General features: G+C 42.9%; 1 protein-coding gene across 3 annotated transcripts in view; it reads right to left on the bottom strand.

Moving 5' to 3' along the window:
* Window positions 1-16444, bottom strand: part of CLCN3 (chloride voltage-gated channel 3) — an 85172-nt gene that overhangs the window by 57413 nt on the left and 11315 nt on the right. The gene's annotated exons all lie outside the window — the stretch shown is intronic.

The following is a 16444-nucleotide window of genomic DNA, read 5'->3' as shown; positions in this document are numbered from 1 at the left end:
CTGACTTTCATTTGTTCTAAGCATAGATTCTTTCAAGGAATATCCTCTAAATGCTAGTGTTTTAGAACTGTTTAAACAAGTCCACTGACTCCCTATGATTTTAGGTATTAATATTTACCTCAACTGATGATTTTATAGGTTTACTTCATAACTTCTGAAGCCTTTTCAATTCTTAACTGGAACCACTGCACAAAACAGGATTTAACTGACTATTTTCTCAATTCTCCCAAGAACAGTTCATAAGTAATTGTCTCCATGCACAGAGCAATAATTCATTATATCATGACATTAGGGTAAGGAGGTAGAGTATGCTGCTGCTGCTAAGTAGCTTCAGTCATGTCCGACTCTGTGCAACCCCACAGACAGCAGCTCACCAGGCTCCCCTGTCCCTGGGATTCTCCAGGCAAGAACACTAGAGTGGGTTGCCATTTCCTTCTCCAATGCATGAAAATGAAAAGTGAAAGTGAAGTTGCTTAGTCGTGTCTGACTCTTAGCGACCCCATGGACTGCAGCCTACCAGGCTCCTCCATCCATGGGATTTTCCAGGCAAGAGTACTGGAGTGGGATGCCACTGCCTTCTCCAGGTAGAGTATAATACTAAACAATTATTTATTGACCTAGTAATTTCAGTAACTTTCTATGGACTTCTTTCTGTAGAACAATTAACAATAATCACAGGTGACATGTGAGGTAAATATCATCACGTTCTATAGATGATAATCAAAACTAAGCTCACATCTTCCCAATGATCTTTCTGAGAATATCCAACCACCATTTGATTGCCATTGGTACAACAGACTAATTTCATTAAGGCACCCCTTTACCACGGAGAAGGCAATGGCACCCCACTCCAGTACTCTTGCCTGGAAAATCCCATGGACGGAGGGGCCTGGTGGGCTGCAGTCCATTAGGTCGCACAGAGTCGGACACAACTGAAGCAACTTAGCAGCAGCAGCAGCAGCACCCCTTTACCAGACCAACTTCTTTTTCCTAGTTTGTTAGTAACATCTTGAATTACAGCACTTCATAAACTTAGTATGGGTTAGCTCTCCCTAAACACATGACCTTACCTATATCCATGCACATAAATTCAGGAAGTCCCCTACTCCACGTATATTAGGTAGGAGATACAGGTGCAGAGAAAATTTACAAGTTAGTTGGCAACAGAATCTGAAGGGTGTCATATGTATTAAGAACATGACAGTGCTTAGAATGAGTATCAGATGAAGCCTAGAATTATTTGCTCATTTCTAAAAATAATTCTGAGCGGAGTGTTTGAAAGAGTTTTGACCTTCTCCTGACAAACAGCCATTAAATGATGGTGGCCTTGTTTTATTATGAACTTTAAGAATTTCTAAAAACTCTTTTACTGAGGACTCATGATATGGCCATTTCATGTTCTTTTAAAGGGTTGAGCTTATGTTGCCAAATTCAACTTTAAAGGCAAATGCCTCACTTGTTAGAACACCACCAATGTTATTGGGAGATGCCGGATGAAACTAAAATCAACTTGTCACCTGCTGAAGACCTCATGCACAAACATAACCTCTGAAAAGCTGTACCACAGTCAAATTATTCTAACTCAGAATAGATTTCTTAGATTTCTGAGCTGTACCATAATCTTACACCATCAGTAATTTGTTTCTGCTTACAAATTGCCAGGCGAGGATACTGAGTTTACTAAAAAATTACTGTTGGATTATGTTATTAATGTGTTTTCCCTGCAGCTGATACCAAATAAACTTCATTATTCTTATTCACAGAAACTGACCAACTCCAACCATCTTAGCAGCATTTAGAGTCTTTAGCAACAATTCTACCATCCATTTTCAAAATGTATTCACTACACATTAACTAATGTTAATAAATGCCTTCCTCCCAATAATTTTTTTCCAGGAATTTAGAACACATTCATGTATTCAAATATTATGCAGCCATTAAAGCTAAGGTATGCTTTTGTAACATAAGGCAATGTTTTTAACATTAACTGAAAAAGGTCCCAGGTTCCACCTTGTACATGGCACTACCAGCTTCACATGCTAATAACACAGAACTCTCCCTTGCACCCCCAGCCCCCATCCCGTCAGCACATCTGGCTTGATTCACCTGGGATTCTCTATTGACTCCATCTGCTCTGCAAGTCACTCTGCCCATCAGAGAAGCCGTCACCTCCCTTCTGACCTACGACACTCACCTCCCTGCTCTCACTACCTTCCAATCCACATGGCAGCTAAACAATCTTCTAAAATGACTATCACCATGCTCCTCCCCCATCACTCTTTAGGGAAAAGGCCCAACACCTAAAATGCAGAGTTTCAACCTTGCTTAACCACCCCTCCAGCCACAGTCCCTTCCCACTCTAGCCCCTAACTCCATCCTCCCCAAGGATCTCCCGACTGTACCCACACTTGTACCCCAACTCCCAGCACCCCATTCCTTGCCCCCATCACCTGCTCGACTCCTCCTTTTTCACTTCTCACCTCCGTTGATGCATCTTAGATTCCCTCACTTACATGTCCTCACAACCATACTGCTGCTTTACAGCATTTACCTTAAGACCACTGTCACTTTTTCCTGTGGGATTACTATTTATTTCAGCGGTGCTTTCTCTCTCAGTGGAGCCCAGACTCCATGAGAGAGACTCACATCACTCTTGTTCACTGCTCCATCTCCAGCACCTGGCGTGGTAGCTGGCCCATAAAGGAGCCTAACAATTACTTGCTGGATGGAAAATACATAGAAGTCTAAAAAAAATACACCAAAACTGTCAGTTACCTGTGGGTAGCAGGATTATGAGGGATCTTAATTAAGCATGTTTAATTTCTATCAATTGCATTTTCTACAATAAGCATATTTTGCTTTTATTATTTATCAGTTAATGCTTTTGGACTCATTTTTTTTAAATAAACATTACTTTGGACTAATTCTAGATGTGTAAGACAGTGGCAAAGACTGTACAAAGAGGTCCTGAGTATCTCTCGCTCAGCTTCCCAGACTACCATCCCAAATATTCATTCCCAGTTAATATCCTATGTGGGCTTCCCTCATAGCTCAGTTGGTAAAGAATCTTCCTGCAATGCAGTAGACCCTGGTTTGATTCCTAAGTAGGGAAGATACTCTGGAGAAGGGATAGGCTACCCACTGCAATATTCTTGGGCTTCCCTTGTGGCTCAGCTGGTAAAGAATCTGACTGCAATGCGGGAGACCTGGACTCAATCCTTGGGTTGGGAAGATCCCCTGGAGAACGGAAAGGCTATCCTCTCCAGTATTCTGGCCTGGAGAATTGCATGGACTGGATAGTCCATGGGGTTGCAAAGAGTCGGACACGACTGAACAATTTTCACTTTCCCTTCACTTTCACAATGTCCTGTGTGTTCAGGGCATGTTTTTCTCAGCTAAGAAACTGACATCAGCACACTTCCACTAAGGAAAGCCCAGACATTCTCTGGCTTCACCAGCCTCTGCCACTGTCCTCTCTCTACCCCAGGGTGCCATCCAGGACACCACACTGCATTTAGGTAACGCATCTCTCAACTCGTCTGGTCTTGACAGTTTCTCAGTCTCTCCTCCTTTGTAATGACCTTGTCCCCATCAGTCTGGCTTTGTCTACAGTTCCTCCTGTGCTTAGACTGGGGTTATGAGTCTTTGGAAAGGCAAGTGTCACCAAGGCAAGTGGTCTTCTTGTCACATGCTGGGGGTATGCGATGTCCACACGGCCTCACTGGCAGTGGCACCTCCAGGATCTGGTATGATGGTGTTGGCCAGCTCCCTCCACTGCGGAGTTCCTAGCATCCCAGGCTCTAGTCTTGGGAGGTCAGCCACCACATGCAGCCCATCATCAAGGGAGGAGGGTAGAAGGCAGCTCCTCCTCCTCAAGGGTGGACAGCTACAGAAATTATCCAGGAGACTTGTCTTTTCTCCCCCACTTATACAATGTTCAGTCATTTATATCAGTTCCTATCATTTACATTGCATAAATGAACTCATTTACATTGATCTTACACTTTGGATATAATCTGCTGCTGCTGCTAAGTCACTTCAGTCGTGTCCGACTCTGTGTGACCCCATAGTCGGCAGCCACCAGGCTCCCCCGTCCCTGGGATTCTCCAGGCAAGAACACTGGAGTGGGTTGCCACTCTACCTTATTTTTGTGCTCAAGTGGTTCCAGGTTTGGCCACAAGGCGCGCTCTCAGGTTCCCTCCAGTGTTCCTTTGACTGTCCTGATCCTTTTGTTTCTGAGCATTTCCTTCCTTCTCGTACTACACACCGTGTATCTTCCCTGCCCCAGGTCTAGAATCAGCACTTCTCCAAGGCAACCCGAGTCATCACTAAACCCTGCAGTTAACTGTATGAGATTATTATGAATCCAGGATAACCTATGTGAATGTCATGATGTAATCTACTTGACTAAGTACAGATAGCCTTTGAGAACCCAGGCCAAAACTGCCACAAAGGACTCACACATGTAACAGTAACATTTCCACAATGTCTTCTACTATATTCTTCTATTTTGTTTCCAAGATTAATCTGAGTTGGGTGAGTAGACTAGATATTTCACATTCATTTTTTAGATAAGAAAGATGACAAACGCAAGTGCTGGCACGACTAACTCCAGGGCGCTGGATATAACGTAGCCCACCTCTTCTATCCTGTGGCTTTTCCCTCCTGATGACTCTTCATTTGGGGCCCCCGTGTGACACCGTTGTGACAACGTGGGTGTGTGACAGTTCCTGCCACTCCACTGGCGCCACATATGTCCAGTTAAACCAAAACTTTTCTCAATACAGGAAAAAACAAGACTCCTAAACATTATAAAGTAAACCTAGCTAATATGTTAAACAGGATGAATATTTTATAAAGCAGTAAACTTTAAACAAGCTTCTACTGGATGTATGCCAATATATTAGACATTTTAAGAAGGGAGAAATAAACCACACCCATGGCTGACCATGGTTGACTAATATCCCAGTGCCACAAAGTTTAGAAATAAAGAAAATAAGATTGCTCATCAAGAGTTAAGAAATGCCATTAGTACATAATGGATAAGCCCTAAATAGAACAAAGCAGACAGAAAAACAAAGGATAAATATACTGAAAGATGGCAAGCTTAGTCCAGGAAGAAGGCAAGGTACAACCAAAATAAATAAGAAAAGCCAAGAAAGCAAACACAACAGAAGCAACGTAGCTCACGACACAGGAGGGTCTAACCCACACCTGAGAAGTCAGGGAAGGCTTTCCAGGGGCGTGAGGTAAAACCTGAGGAGCAAGGCACAGGTAATGACAGGCGTTACAGGCAGAGGAAAGGTGTGCAGAGACCTGGAGTTCAGCCAGCCAGGCACAAGCTCAACTCTAACATTCGCAAGGCCCAGCAAGAGAACGAACGTCACAGAATGTTTGCCATATGGCTAAACATTTCAGTTATAACGCAAGTTAAACTGTTCAGAAAACACTTTCGATCTTTCTATATGGACAAATACACCTTACAGTCAGTTGGAAGTTTTGGCTCACCGTTTTATAAATCTGCAGACAAATTGGTGACAATTTGCAAAACAACAGAAAGCATTAACAAGGGGCTTCCCTGGTGGTTCAACGGATAAAGAATCTTCCTGTTAATGCAAGAGATGAAGGTTTGATCCCTGATCTGGGAAAATCCCACACACCACGGTGAAACTCAGTCAGCGCTGCAACTTCCAAAGCCTACACGCCTAGGGAAAGCGTGTGCTCCACAGTAAGGGGAGTCACCGCAGTGGGAAACCTGCACCGTCACAACCAGAGCCCCCGCAGCAATAAAGACTCAGCACAGCCAAAAATAAACAAACAAAAATAATTGTAAAGCATTAAAAAAATTCCATCATCCAGAGAAAAATCACTATTTTGGTTAATCTCCCACCAAACGTGTGCAGGGTGTGTGTACGTGTGTGTATTCAGTATTTTGAGAACTGGGATCACATTATACATGCAGATTTTGCCCTTTTTATATAAGCCCTTCCATTCACATAGCTTATAAAATACCAGACAGCAAGGCACCATACTCAGTTCCCCATATGCATTTTGCAGCTGGCTTATCTCAAGTCAGAACTCCCACAGTGCGGTCACAGAGCCCTGGAGACACCAAGGTCTGCAGCATTTTTCCTGAGATGAGACTTCTGCGCGGGCCACCTACCACAACGGTGACAGATGAGCACAGGTTCAGTGGTCTGAAAGGACACGATGTGTTCTCTTCCACTTATGGAAGTCAGAAGTACACAGTCCAGGTGTCTGCAGGGGCGCCCCTTCTGGAGGCCCAAGGGAGAATCACCTCCACGCTGTTCTCAGCTTCCTTCCCTGGCCGGCGGCCCCTTCCTCTTGTTACTGAGTCCAGGCTCCCTCTGCTCGCCACATGACAGGCCAATGAATCTGAGATGTGCTGAGGCAAGGAAGAGCCAGCAGCCCAAGAAGATGGCAGGCTAGTGCCTCAAAATAACCATCTCACTGGGGTGTGGAAGCCAGGTTCTTGTATAGATTAGAGAGAAAGAAGCAATGAGGAACTAAAGTCAAAAGGCAGGAACGGGAGATGCAGTGGGGAAGTAAAGTGAAAGGGTCTTCAGTCTAGCAAAACATCTTCAAGGGAGCGGCCAGCCTTTGGAAGGGGTGTGTTTACCTCATCTATTCACAGGTGGGCAGGGACAAACTCTCTCTCCATGAGCTGAACAAAGGCACTTTAGTTTACAGCCAAGCAGAGGGGCAGAGTTCTCCAGGCAAGCCATTGAGTATGATGAAAGCAAGTCAAAGAAACAGTTTCCAACATGGGGTCAGAACTGGCTTTCTCCTGCAACTCTCTCAGCTGACCAGCCCCGGTTTCAGACTCATCCTCGTGCCCCTTCCATTTAAGGATGCTTGGGATTTTAATGGAGCTACCCAGATAATCCTGGATAATGGCTCCATTTCAAGATTCTTTACTTATTCAAATTGCAGAGTGCCTTCTATAATGTAAAGTAACATATTAACAGGCTCCAGGAATCAATCACAGGGGTGGGGGAGGGAAATTATTCAGCCTCCACAAGACTCTCTTTTTCACTCTATTCATAGCGCAAGAGCAATGCGCAGTAGGTAGTGGCTGGCGTTCAGCACAAATCCCAGTAGCACCAGAACCTCCCTGCTGGCTCAACTGGTAAAGAATCCACCTGCAATGCGGGAGACCTGGGTTCGATCCCTGGGTTGGGAAGATCCCCTGGAGAAGGAAAAGGCTACCCACTCCAGTATTCTGGCCTGAATTCCATGGACTGTATAGTCCATGGGTCACAAAGAGTCGGACACGACTGAGTGACTTTCACTTTCACAAGTGACACCAACACAGACTGGTGGGCACTGAATTCTCTACCACCACATTACCATTAGACAATAAAAGCCTGATTCCCTCACAAATGCCCCTCATGAAACAGCAGAAGCTATTCAGTTTATGAAAGTGCAACTCTTGAGTGGACATCCTTTTAATGGAAAGAACACACAAAGCCCTTTTGCATAGACTGTTCAGCAATGGTGTCATCTTGAGGAAAAGCAGATATTAAATTTTGGGAAAGGTGTATTCACCAGTGGGGGCCTGACACCTTCCCAACAGATGAAGACTTCTGATAGGATTGTGGGATTATTGGTGGCCACACTGAAAAACATGACTCACTGGTTTTGTGTAATAAAAGAATGTGAACATTATTAGCAAGATCTAAAGAAATCTGTTATGGGCTGAACTGTGCCCCACCAAATGGGTACGAAAACACCCTGCCCCGCCCCGCCCCCCCCCCCGCCCCCCGCCACAGCACCTCAGAATGTGACCTTTATAAGAGTAATTCAGGTTAAGTAAGGTCACTGGGGCGGGGCCTAATCCAGGAGGATTAGTAAACTCATGCCATCAGGCCGCAGATATACACAGACCATGTGAGGACACCAAGAGAAGACAGACACTTACAAGCCAAGGACAGACGCCTCAGAAGAAGCCAACAGCCCCGCCAACACCTCTGTCTCAGGCCTTCAGCCTCTAGAACCGTGGAGAAGTTCCCAGGTCTGTGAGGAAGTTAATTTCTGTTGTTGAAGGCACCCAGTCTGTGTTAAGGCAGCCCTAGCAAACTAATAAACTAGTGACAACTTCCAAGTGACTAATGCATATTATAGGGGTTTCCTAGGTGGCTCAGTGGTCAAGACTCCACCTGCCAATGCAGGAGATGCAGGAGACTCAGGCTTGACCCCTGGGTCAGGGAGATCCCCTGGAGAAGGAAAAGACAACCCACTCCAGCATTTTTTTTTTATTTATTTGGCTTCACCGGATCTTAGTTGCAGCACAGGGGATCTAGTTCCCCGACCATGGACCAGACTCAGGCCCCCTGCACTGGGAGCTCAGAGTCTGAGCCACTGGCCCACCAGGGAAGTTCCAGCACTCCACTGTCCTTGGCTGGAGAATCCCACGGACAGAGGACCCCGGCGGGCCACAGTCCACGGGCTCACTGAGTCAGACACGACTGAGCGCTATGCAGATTACAAATGCATGTATGGGTGGCAGAGTCACTCAAAGCACAAGATGGGCTCATGGATTTTAATTAACACAATGCAAAACTTTCATCACTATGGGTTCAGTTGCCATACTGCAATTAACCTTTAGGAAATTATCATCTGTTGAGTTTGGGTGTAGTACCAAAGAAGGAAATCCACAATGATCTGAAAAGGCTATTAAATTATTTCTTTTTTATCTAACTATATATTGGGCTGGCAAAAAAAAATTGTTTGAGTTTTTCCATAAGATGTAATGGAAAAATCTGCATGAATTTTTCAGCCAACTCAATATTTGTATAAGGCCAAATTTTCTTAAATATTTCTCAGATGTTTCAACCAAACAACACATCACAAGGCTTAGTGGGGAAACAGATCTAAGAATCTAGATGTTTTGTTTCCTATGAAACAGACATTAGACATAGTTATAAAAACATGAAACAACATCACTCTTCTCAGTTTATTTTTACTTTTGAATATACAGCTAATTTTTAGCTTAAAAAAGTTATTAATGTACTTTTGCTATTTTTTAATGAATTTAAGAGGATTGATATTTTGGTTTTAATTCTTAATATGGTAAATATTGATACTGTAATCATCTGGCCCCATCACTTCATGGCAAATAGATGGGGAAACAGTAGAAACAGAGGCTGACTTTATTTTGGGGGGCTCCAAAATCACTGCAGATGGTAACTGCGGCCATGAAATTAAAAGATGCTTACTCCTTGGAAGGAAAGTTATGACCAACCTGTCAGTTTTAATATGATTAAAAAGCAGAGACATTACTTTGCCAACAAAGGTCCATCTAGTCAAGGCTATGGTTTTTCCAGTGGTCATGTATGGATGTGAGAGTTGGACTATAAAGAAAGCTGAGCACTGAAGAATTGATGCTTTTGAACTGTGGTGTCGGAGGAGACTCTTGAGAGTCCCTTGGACTGCAAGAAGATCCAACCAGTCCATCCTAAAGTAGATCAGTCCTGAATGTTCATTGGAAGGACTGATGTTGAAGCTGAAACTCCGATACTTTGGCCACCCGATGCAAAGAGCTGACTCATTTGAAAATACCCTGATTCTGGGAAAGGTTGAGGGTAGGAGCAAAAGGGGACAACAGAGGATGAGATGGTTGGACGGCATCACTGACTCAATGGACATGAGTTTGGGTAAACTCCAGGAGTCGGTGATGGACAGGGAGGCCTGGCGTGCTGCAGTCCATGGGGTTGCAAAGACTCGGACACGACTGAGCAACTGAACTGAACCTATATTAAAATTTAAAAAAAACAAAACACTTTGTTAGAGTCCTCAATAATCTTTTAAGAATAGAAAAAGATCTTGAAAACAAAAGATCTGAGGACTACTGCCTTAAGAGACATACTTGAGTAAATTAGTCAAAGCCAGGCATTTTGTGGATACATGAGAGAATGTTTTGTTTTAGCTTTTTTCTTTTTAAAATGTCTATGGGTAGCTACTTCCTTTCAAATTTATCATAGCTGCAATTATTGTGACCTTGTCACATGGAATATAAGTTCTGGACCTTCTGTTCATCATGTACTTGTATCTTCCAGTAGATACAAAATGATTTTCAAGAAAGGCCCCTGACCCTGCCCATGAGTACAGCCTCCACTTTTCATTAAGGGGACTTCTAGTGCCTTCTATTCAGTCTTAGGTTGTGTTAGGCTTTTCAAATGCTTAAGAAAAATGAGCTGAATATAAGTACGTAGATGTTATAATTCCAAAATATAATTCTAAAATCACTGCTATGTAATGTTATATAAAACCTTCCAGCAAAAAAAATAAAATGACAACAGTGATACACTTTGATGACTTCTGAAACTCCATGCTGTCCGCCTGTTCCAAAAGAGTCTGAATTATATCTATGGATCCTGCCAGAACACCACAAATAATCGATGCCTGTACCATATAGTAACAGGCCCTCGTGGAATCAGGCCTTGGGATTCAAGCTGGTGATGTTAATGGGTGTTATTACAAAAGCAAGCCCTGTGGAAACCACTGCTGTTTACTGCAACCACAGTCCTGAAAACCAGCCTAGCGCGTAGGAAGGAATCATTCCATCATGTCGCTCAAAAACAGATTACCTTAAAATCCGTAACAGGGAATCTGCTGAGAAACTGATTGAGTTTTTCTCTCATAAACACCAACAATCACTTAACTAAACACGTTTCCTAGTTTCACTCACCACTACAAAGCTTAGAGCCAAATTCCCAGTCTCCCCTCAGAAAGTACATAGCTGTTAAGCTTTCACCAACATTCATCTCTAGATTTCCTGCATTTCAACCTGTTTTCCTTTTGCTCCATCCTTCTCAAAAACATAGTTAAGTCCTGAATTCTGTGTGTCCTTACATGCTGCTTTACGTCTTTTCTCTCAAGAGACGTAAAACATCAGTGATTAATGTATTTACTCATTGTAAATACATTAGCAGTTTTCATCTAACAAGATCTAAGATCCTGGTTAATATGAATCCACTTCTAAGCAACAGCTCAGTTGGCGGGGCTAATGCCCTGCTTCCAGGTTTGCAGGACTAAGGCCTGGACCCTGGACTGTGAGGTCTGCCAAACCCTGAGAGGCATCCAAGGAGAAGGCCAGCCAGCTTCTGGCCTGGCCCCTCAGCTTCCACTTCCCAGGCCTCCTGCCCTGAAATCCCTCGTGTAGACAGTACTGGTGAACATGCCACCCAGAGCGACATGAGACCCAAACACAAACATTCTGAATAAAGCTACATCTATTCAAATGAAATGCTGGACTCTCTGTAAGAGCTCAGAAGGGAAGGGAAGTTCCAGCAGAAGTGGACAGGTCACAAGACCAGGACAGACAGTCCACCTTGCAGTCCCATGTGCTATGTGGCTCTCCGAGTTCTGAGGCTCAGCTTGTGGTATGCATGTGAAAGAGAACACAACAATCTTAACATGTGGTGTCTCTGCATTTCAGACCCTGTGATTATGTGCCCCGTGGTCTTGGGAAAGAAAAAAAAAAAACAGCTTACGTTTGAATCTAGTATTTCCAAATGTTTAAGGTTCTTTATATCCACGGGGTGGCAAAGCATCAGACATGCCTTAGCGACCACACAACAACAGACACGGAGGGGTCAGGAGTGAGCCCTGTGGATGCTTCCGCTCCTGGAACGCTTTCCCTTGGACTGTGATGCTGCTGCTACTGCTAAGTCGCTTCAGTCGTGTCCAACTCTGTGCGACCCCATAGACGGCAGCCCACCAGGCTCCCCCGTCCCTGGGATTCTCCAGGCAAGAACACTGGAGTGGGTTGCCATTTCCTTCTCCAATGCATGAAAGTGAAAAGTGAAAGTGAAGTCACTCAGTCGTGTCCGACTCTTAGCGACCCCATGGACTGCAGCCTACCAGGCTCCTCGGTCCATGGGATTTTCCAGGCCAGAGTACTGGGGTGGGGTGCCACTGCCTTCTCCAACCCATCTGCAGTCAAGGTCAAAAGACAGAAGCCAAGAGGAAAAGAGCAACAGATATAGACTCACAGGTGACCTTGACATGAGAAGACTCAGACATGAACTTTTAAACAAGTGATTAATACAGAGGTGAAAAAAAGCACACGCATACACAAAAACCACAGAGAATTTCTCCCAGAGTACAGAAGTCTATTTAAAAACAAGTGGGAATTCTATGGCTGATAAATAACTGAAATTCAAAACCTGACAAAAAATAATGAGACAGCGCTACACACCTGTGACAAAAGCCAGCCTCCAGAGCACGGACACAGCATCAAACACCAACAAGAACAGCACAGCGGGAGCTCTCAGTCACGGAGAGTGGGAGAGTGAACAGGTGCAGCCACTTTTGGCTGCTGCTTAAAAAACCACACGCAATACTTGATCCAGCTATCTATCACGTTCCTTGCTATTTACCCCAATGAAGTGAAACATCCAAATTAAAAAAAGAAAATATAGAAGAAGGCATAAGAGACACAAGTAAAAAGATGTAGCAAATGTGATTGGCATCTTAAAACGAAAGCAGAGGGGGAATACTAGAAACAATACTTGAGGACACCAGGTCAGAATTATCCAAAAATGAAATTAAAAAAAAAAAAAAAACAGGTCACAATTCAGGAAGTGCTAAACCCCAGCCAGAATAAACAATAAGAAAACTACACTTAGGCACACTATGACTAAGCTTAAGTTTCAGAAAAACCAAAGACAAAGTAAAAGGCATAAAAGAAGCCAGAGTGGGGGGAAAATACAACTGACAACTGACTTTTCAACAGAAGGCAAATGCCATGAGAATTATATCTTCGAAGTGTTCAAAAAAGATCAATGTAAATCTGGAATACAGCTGCAAAAATATCCTTCAGAAATAAAGATGAAACAAAGGCTTGTACAAAAACTAAGTGAAATTACTGCGCTGCTAAGTCACTTCAGTCGTGTCTGACTCTGTGCGACCCCATAGACGGCAGCCCACCAGGCTCCCCCGTTCCTGGGATTCTCCAGGCAAGAACACTGGAGTGGGTGAACTTACTGCTAGCAGATTGCAATTAAAAGAAATACTAATGAGAGTTCTTCAGGCAGAAAGATAATTATCCCAAATAGAAACACTAAAATGCAGGACAGAATAAAGAGCACCAGAAAAAGTAAAGTTGTGAAATCTAAACAGGTATCAGCATAATACAACAACAACGTCTTGTGCAGTTTAAAATATATAAAGAATTAAAATAACTGACAACAATAACACAAAAAGCAGGAGGGGAGAAAAGGAGCTAAAGTATCCTAAGGCCCTTACATTTCCCATAAACTGGTAAAATCACTCATTTATACCACCCCAACCATGAAAACTGGAAGGAATCCACTAACTTTAAGTTTCATCCTAATTCTTCCAATATTTTAGCTCTGTCAAATGACTTATGTGATCCTTCAGCTGTCATGAATGAAATGAAGGCATATAACCAAACTTGATGACTCATTTTATTTGTAATTAATTCACTCATTCAATAAATAAGTACCAACTATATGTCCAAGGGCTTCCCTGGTAGCTCGGTGACAAAGAATCTGCCTGCCAATGCAGGAGATGTGGGTTCGATCCCTGGGTCAGGAAAATCCCCTGGAGAAAGGAATAGCAATCCACTCCAGTATTCTTGCCTGGGAAATCCTATGGACAGACGAGCATATAAGGTTATAGGCCATGGGGTCACAAAGAGTCAGACATGACTTTGAGACTGAATACCAACAACAAATATGTCAAGAAAGAAAAGTACTAATTTACAGTAGAACTAATAAGAATACATGTTATAATCTCTAGAGTAACCCATCAAACAAAACATAAGAGAATGCATAACTAATAGTATTGGAGGGAAGAGAAAGGAAGCAAGATGAAAAAAAAAAAAAAAAGCCAACTGTGACAAATAGAACAGAAATAGAAAGACAGTAGACTTGAACCTAAATATATCAGTGGTTACATTAAATGTAAACGGACTACATTTACATAAAACCAATGTGAGAAATGAAACTCATATATATGCTGGGTTTCAGTACGTCCATGCGTGCTCAGTCCCTTCAATTGTGTCCAACTCTTTGCGACCCCAAGGATGTAGGCTGCCAGGCTCCTCTGTCCATGGGGATTCTCCAGGCAAGAATACTGGAGTGGGTAGCCATGCCCTCCTCCAGGGGATCTTCCCAACCCAGGGATCAAACTCTTATGTCTCCTGCATTGGCAGTTCTTTACCACTAGCACCACCTGGGCTTTGGTACAAAGATAGCCAAATATTTCAATGTAACAGAGGAAAAAGTCCAGAAACAGACCTATAGAAATATATCCACTTGATAGATGAGAAACAGGTCACTCCAACACACTGGAAAATGGAAGATTTTTCAATATATGGGCCGAATAGTTATCCATATAGGAAAAAATGAATCTGAACACTTATATCACATATAAAAATTAACTGCAGTTAGATTATAAAACTAAATGCAAGAGACACACAAAAATAAAACTTCTAGGAGACAAGAAGAGAATACCTTGAGAATACCTTGAGGTATGTATGGGAAGCTATCTTAACACAGAACAGGAAAAGTATAAAGAATAAAGGAAAACATTAACTGGGTTTCATTAAAATTGACAGTATCTTCATCAAAAGATTCTATTAAGAGCAAGAGAAGACATCTGCAATACATAAATCTAACAAAGGACTCAATCAGAATGCATAAAGACCTCTTAGGCAAAATGACTGAACAGGCACTTCAAAAGACGCTATCTAAAAAGCCAAACAACACACAAAAGGCATTTAAACTCATAAGCCATTAGGCAACTGTAAATCAAACCCAAAATTTGAGACTACTGCACCCACATCAAAAGAGCCAAAATTTTTAAACCGATAACATCAGGTATTAGTGAAGACGTGACGCAAGCAGAGCTCACACACTGCTGACCAATGTCCAGACTGTAACTACCTTTCACAGGGTCTGACATTCACACACCTGTCACCCAAGAGGCCATCTTGAGGGACAAATCCCACACAACTGCATACATGATATGCACTAAAATATATGTACCTGAAAATTCTCAGCACCATGATTGTTAATAGCCAAAATATAAGAAAAATTAATTTAAAAAACCTAAATGTGTTTCACAACATATGACGGATAGAACAGATAAACTGAAGTGTATTTACAAATGGCATACTACATGGCAATGAAAATAAATTAACTGCTGCTATATTCAACAACATAGATGAATCAAAACACAAGTAAATGGCACCAGACTCAAAAGAGTATATATAGTATAAATCCTTTTATATAAAGTTTAAATACCTGCAAAGGTAATCTGTGGTGACAGAAATCAAAATAACAGTTACCTCTGAAATTGGAAGGGGGAACACGGGCGGATTGCTGGGAAACTGGTCATGTTTTATTTCTTAATTGAGATATATGAGTGTAACTACTTTGTAGAAATTCATTCATTTCCATGCTTGTGACATGGTGATTATTGTGCTGGCTAATTTTATGTATCAACGAGGCTGGGTAAAGAGATGCCCAGATAGCCAGTGTGTCTGCGAGGGCCTTTCCGGAAGAGATGAGCATTTGAACTGGCAGACTGAAAACTCTGCTCTTGCTTGAGCGGCCCTTGGACATCAGCACCACGGGGCCTGGGCCCTCAGGTGCGGACTGGGCCTCAACTCACTGGCTCCCCTGGTTCCCAGGCCTTTGGATCTGGACTGGAACCACACCACCAACTCTCTTGAGCTCCCACTATGCAGCTGGCAGCTGGTGGGACTTCTCAGCCTCTGCCATCACATTAGCCAATCTTTCATAATAAATCTCTTTCTATATGTCTCTGTCTCTCTATATATATAATATATACCCCATAAGTTTTGCTTTTCTGCTTCAACTACAGTTGTGTACCTCTCTGCAGTATATTATACTGAAATTTTTAAGTTTATCCATATATGAGATTTTCTTTTGGGCTTCCCTGGTGGCTCAGTGGTAAAGAATCTACCTGTACTGCACGCAACTCAGGTTTTATTCCCGGGTTGGGGAAGATCCCTTAGAGAAGAATACGGCAACCCATTCCAGTATTCTTGCCTGGGAAATTCCATGGACAGAGTAGCCTGGTGGGCTACAGTCCATGGAGTTGCAAAAGAGTTGGACAGAACTGAGTGACGAAACAACAAATGAAAAGTAGACACCAGTGGTAGCTGTACAACATCGTGAATGGACTAAATTCCAATGAATTGTACACTTTAAAATGGTTACATGAATCACTGCAATTAAAATAAAAACAGAGGCTTCCCTGGTGGTCCAATGGCTAAGACTCCACGCTCCCAATGCAGGGGGCTCAAAGTTCAACCCCTGGTCAGGGAACTGAATCCCATATGCCGCAACCAAGAGTTCACATGCCACAGCTAAAGATTCCACATGCTGCAACTAAGACCCAGCACAGCCAAATAAATAAGTAAAAA

The sequence above is a fragment of the Bubalus kerabau genome, chromosome 4 (assembly GCF_029407905.1).
Source record: "Bubalus kerabau isolate K-KA32 ecotype Philippines breed swamp buffalo chromosome 4, PCC_UOA_SB_1v2, whole genome shotgun sequence".
NCBI lineage: Eukaryota > Metazoa > Chordata > Mammalia > Artiodactyla > Bovidae > Bubalus > Bubalus kerabau.
This window is presented reverse-complemented; position numbering and strand designations above follow the sequence as displayed.